Source organism: Dermacentor albipictus, chromosome 2 (assembly GCF_038994185.2).
Source record: "Dermacentor albipictus isolate Rhodes 1998 colony chromosome 2, USDA_Dalb.pri_finalv2, whole genome shotgun sequence".
In the NCBI taxonomy this organism is placed as follows: Eukaryota; Metazoa; Arthropoda; class Arachnida; order Ixodida; family Ixodidae; genus Dermacentor; species Dermacentor albipictus.
In genome coordinates this window covers 18876862-18888976 of record NC_091822.1, presented here as the reverse complement: position 1 = coordinate 18888976, position 12115 = coordinate 18876862, and the positions used below count along the sequence as shown (strand labels likewise).

Sequence of the window (12115 nt, the reverse complement as noted above, 5' to 3'; positions counted from 1 at the left end):
AAGGTATGCGGATGTGGGCTGCTTCCCTTGAACATAGCAGGCAAATGCCTTCAGGAAGTTCAGTTGCACTTTGTTTTATGAAAAGGCGTCTCACCAAGATTGGAAGTTGCAAACCGACAAGTGCAGTGCATAGATCACACACTAACAATCCTGTCTCCAAATTATCAAAATGTTGCACAGTGGGAAAACAACTGAAATTTTAAACAAAAGCCATCATGGTCTCAACGAAGCCCTGCTTCAGCCAGAGTCTAGGTTACATGCACAAATGTCTCTATGTAAAACGTGCTGCCTGCAATATCACCAACCATGGCACGTGACTTTCGTAAGCCAACCAATGTTAAATGCCATCCCTGGATTTGTGCCCCACAGCAAAAAAGGAAGAGAAGAAAAAAAGGAAAGAAAAGACGGCTCGTCATGCGAGTGTGACGTGAACCCTTGGCTCCGTCATGGGGGAAGATGAAGAAGGAAGATCACTTGGAGGCAAAGGGGTTGAGTGCCGTCACTTTTAGCACTCGCCTCCTGGCAGCGTGAAAATGCAACATTTCAATTTCTTCCATTTCCTTTAATAATGAACTAATTAGAAATATTTGTTTGAGGAAATGCTCCCTTGACGGCATCTTACAACTTCCAATGTACCTATAACTAAAATTTGCCATGGTGCTTAATGAGAGGGGCTTTTCAGCCCAAATTAGATCCTGCAGACTATAGTACTGTGTGGAAAATATGGTACATGGAACTGTAAAATTTAATTTTCCACAGCAATTTCTACCTGTGCAGTTGGAGTTGGCTTTGTCATAGCATAGATATGAGGACCGTGAAACAACCTTTATTCCCTAAAGATCCTGTCCTGTAGTACATTTGAGCATTTACATAAAGGCATAGAGACCCTCAGTGTGTTGCAATCTAAGTGGCAGCATATAGGTGGTGTGTGCTGCCTGTAAAGATGCCACTGTAAGCCATCTATGTTGTGGCGGATTTCTGAATTGTGGATGGGAGAAGGCTCATGGCTGTTCTGCCTTTGCACCAAGCACTGCAGAGCACAGTGCTACAATTTTCTGTTTGTGCAGTTCGAAGAAAATTATTCCTGCAGTGGCAGTGACTACACAGAAAATGCACCCTACGAGAGTGGACAGAGTTCCAATGTGACTGTGGTTTGATATGGTCCAGCCCCTGTGTATACAAGCACCGATTTTCCCAGACAAGTGTGACAGTGCCTGGCTTTGAATGCAGTGTGCTGCTTCATAAATATTGCAGTTGCCCAGCACTAAGCTGCCTGGATTATGTGGTTGCCATAATGACTTCTGTGTACCCGTGGGACAAATATTTGCACTCGAAATAGCGACAGCAGCCATGCATTTCCTGCTGACATGGAATTAGGTTCCACAATGTCATCTGATGTATGCACATGCTGTGATGTGGTTGGTGTGGCCATGCTCTTTTTCCTCCCTTCAAGTATGCTGGTAAACTGCCACTAGTTACAGATGTCTGCAAGGAGTGCACACTGTGTGAGTGCTGCACATGAATTGAAATTACGATCACCACAGTGATGTTAAAGGACACATTGAAAGGTAATCTGACAACACTTATCAAGACTGTCTACAAGTTTTCTGTGAGAGATTTCCTCAGGGTTGACAAAAACCATCTTAGGGACCATTTAATGGGGTGTTACCGCCCACATTATGAGATGGAAGAAAAGGAAGCCATTAGGATTTCTCTGGTGGTGCAAGGTGCTCAAATAGATGGCTTTGAATTGCAGTAGACATAAATATTATCATTCTTTCTGTCTGGGCACATAACTTCTTTGCCAACCTCTCTGTCATCTCTGTAGCACATTAATTTAGGATAGTAACTCCACTCTGACGCAGGAGATGAAAGTGCATGCCAAACATGCTGACCACACTGACTTGGAGAGTGCCACTTTCTTAAATGTGGCAAAAGTCTGTGTTTTAGGCGAAATAAGAGCTCATAGGCATTTTTATCTGTGATAAACAGAAATATGTGCTGCCAGTGGTCAGACGTCATTGAGGTCGAGCTTCTCAAGCAAGTAGATGCCATCGAGAAGACCAAAGAAGCCAGTGATTAGCCATTGTGCGCAGCAGCTTCAGATGGCAAAGTCCAGCTGGGGTTTCTCTGCACAAGGTCACCAAGTGGCATTCCTAAGTAACAGATATTTTTTACCCTAAACTGCTACCCTAGAGTGGCTGGAACATGCACCGTTCGTTCCAAGCATGCAGCTGTTATCAAAGCTTAGTTTAGTCAATTATTGAGGCTTAAGATGGTTTTAATGAATGTACATTAGGAAACAATTGTAAAAGAATGTAAAAAAATTTGAACTGTGTTGACTCTTTGGTGGCATACTGTTGCTATTCCTGAAGTTACGTCCTCAAATGACTTATGCTCCAGGTATTTGAGTAAAAACTATGGGTGTGGAAATATCAATTTTTTAATTTCAAAGCTAATTCGAATAATGAAACCTAAGTGCGAAGCGAATATTTTTCGGATATGAATACTATTGGTATTGCAAAAATCCATTTCTTTTCACCAACCAGAGGTGCAAAATAGTTATACTACATAGACTGCATAGCAAATAATGTACAGGGATATTATGCTTCGTGGTTAACAAAATTCTCTAATACAACACTTTTGTTTGACAATGTCATAATTGTAGTTACTTAATGTTTCATGAAGCAAGGACAACAGCTCAACATGTTCGAAGAGCAGTGACACCTAGTGCATGTCACCATCGATTCAGACATCAAAAAGAGCTGCTTAAGTGTCTGGTATCAGCAGGTCGCTCTTCGCAAGCCGAGCCAACAGTGGGCACCACGCTTACACCATCGCTCAAACGGATCTTCTTTTTGGACCAAAATGTCATCATGCAAATATCTTTGAACCTGCGATTGTGGTAGTGAAAATTTCTGCTGGTTGATAAGCTCATCAGAGTCTTTCCACAGTGCTGATGTGGAAGTGGCCCGTTCAGAAGCTTTTGTTGTTGAATGCATACTTCGGTTCCTTGGTGATGAAATTACCCTTCCTTTCTCTAAATCCAAGGGCGAGATCTCGCATTCTGAATGTTTGCTTGCGCTCTCATTATTCGCCTTCACTGTGCTTTCGTCAGCGGTCATCTGCTTGGTGAAGCGGGAGCGCCAATTGAACACTGCCTACTCACTGATGTAGGAGGTGAAGCAAACATTCAGAAAGTTAGAAGCTGGCGCAATTGCATCCCAGGTTGTTAATCCAGTTTGACATTGAAGCGTCCTGGTAGTAAATAAAGTACTTTAGAATGAGGTTCCAGAAGCATTGCCAAGTTTGCCACTTGGTGAAATTTGTAGTTTGGAACAATTTAGGCTCTTGGCGAGATTAGCAGTGAACACAGAGGTTTTCACATGGCGATTGGTGTTGTCCAAATGCATGAAGAGGTCACAGTATAGGTACTTAAGCTAGTGTCGGGTAACCATAAGCACCCGCAGGGGCCCCGTGACGGTGTCTCCTTTAACTTCAGATGTGCTTCACTGCATGATGATAAATATGCTTCGCCGCATAACACGACTCTGCTGCAGCAAAGGTGACTTAAACCGACAACAGCCGAGAAGGTGCAAATAGCACTGTGCTGCCTGGTTCTTGCTGTTGGCCTTATTTTTCTTCTTTTCACAGTGTCCTTACTGTAAGTGCACTCCAGAGTTACAATGCAGGAATATGCATGTGTGCACAAGCTTTCTTTCAAGAGTAACTCACGATCATAAGTTACGGCATCATGGTTTCGTACTATGTTACGGCATCATAAGCGAGACATAATAAAGGGGGCCTCAAAGGCTGCGGGAGAGACTAATCTTTTGTGCGAGATTGTGCTATCCTTGCTGCACGCAGTGCAATATTATATGACTCATGTCTATGGTGGCATTGTCGATTATGAATGTTTCCTTACTGCGTTAAAAAAATGTAGTGCATCTTTCAGATAATAATGGCATTATAGCTTCAGAGTTGTTCCAAGTTTTGGGGACTTGTTCACTAAAAGTACATTATTAGAAAAGCTTTAGAATGTCTAGGTCATAATTGCATTTGAAGAACTGTGTCTTCCTACACATAGCAATTCGTAGCTTACTGTGCGATGTTGAAGGTGGTTTTTATTCATAGGCCCTATGCAGAGAGCAGCAACACAATGCCTGGCATGTGACCAGGGTTCGTAACAGTGTTTACATTTCCAGTGCTCGTAACTGATTCCAGTATTAATGCATAAATTTGCTTTATGAATTCTTTGTAGACAGAAGGTGCTTGATTATTGGTTGCATGAAATGCTCCAATGCACACTGTATACGTATACGGTGTCTTTTATTACCATACAGATTTTCTTGTTTTCAAGTTATGAGCGCGGAAAATGTGGCATTCTTGCAGAGGAATTCCTCTAATGCACTCTCATTTCTTACAAATCTTGAAAGTTGCACCTAATTCAAGATATTCATCATTGAATTTCACTGGTAAATCGAGGTAATATTGGAACTGAGTGTGCTGGGAGTGCAGAAAAGAAGGTCCCGCTATCTCATCAGATGGAAACATCTTGGCCAGTCATTGTAGCTGCTGATACGACACACTTTGCCTGGCAAGCATGTGCGTCAGTGTGCCATGTCAGGCTATCATTTAAGCTTTGTCCCACACTTCTTGACAGGGCACTGCCGCCTGATGTGGAGGAGGATGCACCAAGTTTTGATTGTACTCAATTGAGCGCGATAATGAATATCTCAAAATAAGTGCAATTTTCGAGATTTAGAAAAAGAAAGGGTGTGCGTTCACATGCGACTGCCCCCAAATATGCCATTTAGAAGGCTGCCGCCAAGTTACTAATAAAAAAGTGACTGAATGTTTCAAAATTAATTTTCTGAAACTCGCATTATTAGCAGCATAGTGTGTCCACCTCACCTAGAAAGTCCTTTGCAAAAACGCCGGGCTCTCCGTGCTCAAAACTTTTTGCTAAATATCTGCATGGTTAAAAAAAAGTAGATATGCACAATTGTTTATGCACGAAAGTCGTACACTATCACTTTTCAAGATTTTTGCCCTTCTATGCAACACCAGAAAAATTGGAAATAGAAGCTTCAGGTGACCTATCCGATTTGTTGCAAGTTGTATGGCCATATTATTGTTTTAATTTTTCGCTATTACCTTTTACTGTGATGTCGCCACTGCAGCAGCTCGATCTCGATGGCTGTGGCTTTTCATTCCAGGTCACAAAGCTGCACCCAGGTAGAGGCAGATTCCAAAAGTGCTTGTGTACTTAAGTATAGCTGCACATTACAGAATCCGAGGCCCTCAACAATCATCCGTAGACCTCTTGTAGCCCACAAGTTCCTTATATTTTATTGGGATTGAAGAGCAACGTTTGTACTATATCCCTCTATTTCAGACGAAATAATGTGCATGCAAAATTATATCTTCATTACTTTACACCATAGTACCAATATCTGTCGTGCGTTGATTTTTGATGTCTTTGCATTTGCTATAGCAAGGATTTTTAAACATCAGCCACAAAAGAAAAAAATAAATGGTCAAAGAACCAAGAAATGGTGTGTAGCAGCTCCCTTCTTTTTTTAATTGGCGGCAAGTTTTGCACTCGTTGTGTACTTCAAAAGAAGTGTTACCTTCCTGCTTTGGAACTTTGTGGTTTCGTTCTGCCAGCTGCTTGACCAAAACAAGCAAAATGTACTTCGGATATTCCACAATTCTGTATGCATTTGGTACAATAAAATTTGTTTCAAGAATGGACAAATGCAGTGATGGTTGTATTGAAAACTGCAACATGCCGATTTTAGTTTCATGCTTCGTTAATTTTCTCAGAGCCCCAAAGAAAGCATGCAAGGTTTGAAAATATATCATGTGACGAAGTGCTGGCCTGCCATGACATTAGTGCACTCTGTCTAGAGAACTGATTGATGCTGCACATACATTGAACATGGTGGCCATAACCATCCCTCATGAATTGGCATTCCCTGCCTAAACCACCTCACCAACACTGCCTGTTAACAGCAAGAAAGCTGACGAGGCTTCCAAGAATTTCTATGCACTATTAGTATCGCCCTACTGAAATTACTCCATTTGTTTGCTGACAATTGTCTTGACAAAAGTGGAAGCCGAATCGTTTGTGTTCGATCAGTTTTATTTACATACAACCTATTATAATGTGGACCTTTCTTCGCCTCTTCAACTGTTCCACAGCTGCTGCTGCCATCTTGCATGCCACATCGAGGAGGGGGGGCAATGTACATGGCAGGTGCATGGGAGGATTTTCCAAGGAACTCTGGAAAGCTGTAATCAAAGTTTAAAAAGTCTTAAATACAAAAAGGGTGAAGAGTATTGTAACCTTGCACATGTTGATCACACCACATGTTTCAGCTGCAGCTGTAAGTGCCTTGTCTCAACCAAGCTACAGTTCTTGCAATGTTCCACTTTGTGATACTCAGTATGAATTGATAAGACTAGCTGCTATTCTAGTGGTTGTGCAGGCCACAAGGGAACAGTGCCTGGCCTATGTGCTCGTATGTGTAAATTTCTCTCTGTCGGTCTCGCCCAAGCCACACCAAAATGTTATCCACAAGTGTCGTGCCAAAAAGGCCTGGCAACATCTCGTATTAAGCCGTTTGACCCATTTTATTGCACTGATGCACACGGTGCAACCAAATGTAGGAAATGACATCGCCTAGGTGATTAGTAAATTACCCTTCTAAAATACCACAAGAGCAACTTTGCTGTGGCAAGAGCCTTAGCAAAAACATAAGAGACACAAAAATGAAGGAAAAGCGACACCTTCAAGTTCCCGCACCAACTCACCGTGACAAGCACAGATTTTGACAGTGTCTGCTTGAGCTTAGTTATTTGGAGATACATGCAGTTGAATGCTTTTACGAGCATTGAGATGCCCCACTATGCTAGCTTGCCTTTTATGGCTATAGAAAGTTGTATACTGCCACAAGTCTGCCTATTCCGATTAGAATCTATATTGAAGCTGCTTTGAGCAACAGGTGGTATTCTATTTCAGCGCTAATGATACATTGGGAGTAGTGTGCCTGGAAGGAATAGAGAAAAGCATTGCAGAAGCTGCAGTACTTTGTGCTCGCTGAATGATCACACGAGAAGGTAAAGATGCCATCAGAAAGAATCTTTCGTATGGAGTCTCTTTAAAAGAAAAACACAACTAGACATGGTGACAGTTGTGGGCAAACTAAAAATATAATGATAGTTCAAGGTGTGGTATGGCATGTTTATGCTATTTCTGAAAACAAACACGGCAAGTGTGTCCATGCCAACAATTGACACAGGATGTGCAGATGCAAAACTGCAATACAGCACCACGCCGTCAAAACGACAGTATGCAAGTGGTGGTCCAGCATCAAAACTTCAATGTCCCTACACTGCAACACTGGGAGGCCATGCTGCGTGACAGAAGCCTGGGTGGCCAGCAGGCACTGCTCTGTCGGGCACAGGACGTGGCAGCAACTATTTCTCCTAAGGATTCAATAAACGGATTTCTCTACCTCACCCGCCATGCGATGTGCCATGTGAGGGAATGACAGTGCCACTACTCTCACAGGATATGGATGGTGCACAACACCACCTTGAGCATGGGAGAGCACGTCTGCCTGTGAGCTCTGTGTACTACAAACACAAGTGGTGCATGCAAGGTAACATTTAACACATCACTTCCAAATGCCATCAACGAACAGAAGCAGCAAAGAAAGCTGCTTACATAATTTTCACAGTGTGTCGGAACTGCATATTTTTTACATCCTGTCTGCATGCCGCATTGTTCATCACTGCTAAAAAGTGCATAGTTGCATGGTACTTTTTTTCGATTTTGTGCACTTTCTTTTGTCTTGAAAAAATAAAGCAGATGTCTCTCAATGAGCCGTAAGTACTAAAGTTGCTCAAAAGGGTAGTTTACTGAATTGATTGCATTTGAGTACTGCAGGCCTAGTTTCTTTCGGTCTTTCTCTTTTAAAGGCTCGGCACAAGTTAGCTGAAACACCCTGTATACTGGACAGCTTGCCTGGCTGCCCGCACCACCGAGGCGGAGTATCTTACGTTTTTGTGGTGCACTTGTCGCGGTCTCGTGGCACCGGTCGTCCATCCTTATCGCGCACACGCCAGCGTCGTCTGGTGTTCCAATTGGCTGCAGCAAAGCGGACAGCTCTGGCGGGCAGGAAAAAAAGTGGTCCGCGAGCGATCGGGCTTGCTGCCTCGTTTAACGCCTGCTTTTATCCGCCTGGCCAAGAGCTTTGCCCGGTTTAGCCGCTTCGTCTTCAGTGTGAACGTGCCTTTAGAGTAAAAAATCAACAGCTTACGCTTCCACTTTTTTGCTTGGTAGCTACATTCAATTTGCTTGCTCCTCGTCTTTTAGATGTCTAGGCTCCTCACATTTTAACGTGGCTGAATAGTGCACAAATCAGAAACGAGAGTTTCTGTGGCCTAGCCTTCTCACACTTGCAAGGATACCATCCAAAATTGACCTATTTTTCTTATGGGGTGCCCACTGATTACGAGGATGCTGACATCGAAGGATCTCGAGTGGTTCTCTAGCATTTTGGTGACAAACGGAATACAGTAAATGCCGAGCTACAACTGACTTGATATCTGTCAGCACCAATGAACGCAGTAGTTAGTATTCTCACTAAATTGAGAATCCAGCCCAACAGCAGATGGACACCAGTGGTTTGAATCCCCCGTGTTGGCAAATTTAACTGGCTGAAATCAAACATTTAAAAGACACGCACTTAATTCCATCCCTTCAATCTGTGAGCATAATGAAGATCAAAGGTCAGGTTATGTGGCTGCGTGAGCACCTTCTGTTCATGCAGCATACCTTGTGTCCAAGCCACATCTATTTACAACAGAAACAGCGCTTTCCACCCGTGAGAAAATGTTTGGAGTTAAAATATGGTAGAATTTTTTATCCAGCCAACGCGTGCACGCTGAAATCCAAGTGGTACAGGCAATATGTGCCTGTTTAATCACTGCAATGCATTGAGACACTTCCGACAACGCACGGCTGTACCAGAAAAGGTTTTAATTTTTTCACTAATGCCATGTACTTATGAACTTTTATGAATGTACCTGCAGCTTTCGCAGGCTTTCGAGTAGCTCGAGCGTAAAGTGGCCTGTGTGTTATTGCTATTCAGCCGGAGTGCAATAGGAGCCAGTCAAATGAGTAAAACATGAAGTCAATGTGCACACAAAGACTACATGTACCCTTGCATGACTTTGTGCCACAGGTAGCTAACAGCTTCCAATTCACAGTTCTTGTAATATGCTTGTGGCAGCCATCTACAGTGATCTATTTGATTTAATGGGGATGTGTATGTTGGCTGAAAAAGAGAAAATATGCTAGGAAATATATTAACACCGATGGATGCAATATATTCGTTCTGGTAGAGTTTTGCGCAGAAAAGTTAGCAGATTCCATGCATATGTGAAAATCGGTTATAAGTGAAGCCTTTGTAATGTTCAGTAAAATGCAACCACTCGTTCACTTCTATAACTCTGCACACAATGCATGTCCTGGTCTCGTTTAGTTCATTTTTGTCCATACTTGGTTGCTTTCGATGCTGACTTTCCGACTTCTCTGTGGCTGACTTCTTAAATTTCTTGTTGTATACTTAATTTCTTGCCTCTTGTTCTACGTGTCTACCCAGTGGTACATGTTGAGCTGCACTTAACAGGTAATCCAAGTTGCCATTTGGACACATGCCAAGCAGCACATATCCAGTGCCATACACAGTGACCAATATTGGCAGGACTGCAGCAGCCACCACCCACTGAGCAAGGAAGAGGCAAAGAGGGTTTCGTTTTAAGAACCGCTCATTAAAGTTATTCAATCAATCAATCAAAAATATGTAGCAGCTTGCATATGTAGGAATGCGATTTATTCGCGATGCTAATAATTTGATCACCTGTTTTGGTAGCTGTGGGCACGAGAAATTTAGACACCTAACCGCACCAAAATTCAGCTATTATGAAAACGCGGAATTTCGATCAAAAGTGTCCATTTGCCGCTGTGGTGGTTTGAAGGACGGCGACAGAATAAACCAACCATTGTAGAAAGGGAAGTAAACAATCTGCGCAACCGCTCTATCGCGTGTTTGACAAAGAAATTGACGAAAAAATGTGCTTAACGTGATTCAGAAACATGTCTACACAGGAACGTTCAATGGTAGAAATTACACTTCACCGCTACAGAGTAGCGAAGTTGCCCTGAATAGTGGGACCAATATTTTCCGACCGCCCAACAAAGGGTGAAGTGCGCACAGTATGTACGGCAACACTTGCTTTGTTCACCGCAGTAATGCCACCCTGTAATGGAGACAACTACGACAAACGGTCCGCATTTCTTCAGCAGCGAGCAGCGAGAAAAAGTGAAACATTTTTTTACCGAGTCAGAAATAAGCCAAGCGTGTTCCTGACGGTATGTAACGGCATGCCGCTGGAAAAAAGGGGTCCATACCTCGGGGTTCAAATTCCGCAGACACGGCATGCGCTTCAGCGTAGCCGTCAATTTGCGGTTGAGCAAGCGACGTTTTTGCATTTTCTGTTCCGCATTAGCATCTAGCCAGCGAGAGAGCACCTTGAAAACCAGCACGACGGGCGCCGTCTCGCTGAACAATCAAGGCCTAAAATTTAAAAGAAAACAACTATTAGCGCTTATTGTTTCAAATTTTGTGATTTCAGTAGACTTACCTTGATGTTGTTGCATATTTCTTGTAGATCCATGTTGCTTTCACGGTCATTTCCGCCAACATAAAGAACGGCGAAATCGACACGCTCGAAGCGCATCGTGGAGACAGCCCACGCCAGCCGCACTGCATTGTAGCCAGCAAAACTGAATGTGCAGTCTTTAATAGACTCAATTAGGCGCAAGCGCGACCTATTAAAGAATTTAACCTGATTCGCCGACAATGACGCCGCGCAAGGACGGCATGACTGAACAAGATCCAGCGAGGCGTAACAAGACCACGCGAACGAACCTACGAGCCGGCAGAAACTACAGGGATTTAGCAGCAGCACCTAGCAGCGTCTTTCCCTAGGCGTACAAGTACCTATCTGGGGGCAGGGAGTACGGCACTGGCCCACGTCACATCCGGTTTGCCTCTAAACCGGGTACAGCCGGCCTGCGGGGATACGCTTCTCTCCGTAGGCGCCATACATCGCGGGTGGCCCCTTGTCTTGGTTTGCCGCCAGAGGGCGGGAGCACCGCAAGTAGCTCTACGCGGGCGCAACTCTGCGTTGGCGAAGGGGCTTGAGTCCTCAGACTTCGCAACTTACATACTCAGCAAGTGTTTTCACCGATGTGTCTTTAAATGTTTGTATAGTCTCGCGTTTAGGAGATTGATTAAAAAACTTTACGTAGCTGTGAAAATGCTGCTGCGCTGCCCCAGAGTGCGCTGTGGAGTCTTTAGTCCAGAGCCGCAGCAGCCCCGGCCGTCCACTGCGCTCTATATTAATCAGCTGTTGCTGACGAGTAGCTGTAAGTAGCTGATTAGTAGTTGTAATCAGCTGTTGCTGCTTAGTACTAATTAAATAATAATGCGAACGTATGAGGCGATGTTAGCGCGACCACACGATGGTCCAAGAAAGTCACGGGAGCCCAAGCGAACCAATCGAGGCAGTTCACGAGGCCAGTCAAGGCTCAGTGAATTAGGCGAAGTTAATTAAGGCACAGTTAATTAAAATAGAGTTAAGGCACTCGAACCCACGGTCGTTGAAACCTGGACCTTTGGTGGTGGCAACGAATTACATAAATAGATGAACTAATTTATTCATTAGTGAATTAAGAAGTACACTAACAATTATTGGATAACTTTTAATTAATAATGAATTAACTACGCATTACCTAACTGGGCGGATTTATAATTTGAATATCTCAAAGCTACGGCAAACATTACCTTGGTTGTGCCCAGCTACGCAGCATTCGCATATTTTAAAACTCTGGCTGAAGTTAGCTGGGAAACACGGTATATACACACTCTCAGCGCTTCATTTCGGGATAAAAAAAATGAAACTAGCACTATTTCTTTCATCAGAGCACCGCATTCACAAGTGCAATGTTGAAACCTACGTGAGATTTGCTCCCTTG

The 12115-nt window shown here is 43.5% G+C and overlaps 1 long non-coding RNA gene across 1 annotated transcript; it reads right to left on the bottom strand.

Moving 5' to 3' along the window:
* Positions 1-6137: 6137 nt before the first annotated feature.
* On the bottom strand, positions 6138-10999 carry LOC139055895 (uncharacterized). The gene is made up of 3 exons (XR_011511979.1): positions 10720-10999; positions 10487-10652; positions 6138-6297 (listed from the first exon to the last, which is right to left on the bottom strand). It is a non-coding gene; the product is annotated as an uncharacterized lncRNA (long non-coding RNA).
* Positions 11000-12115: the final 1116 nt, after the last annotated feature.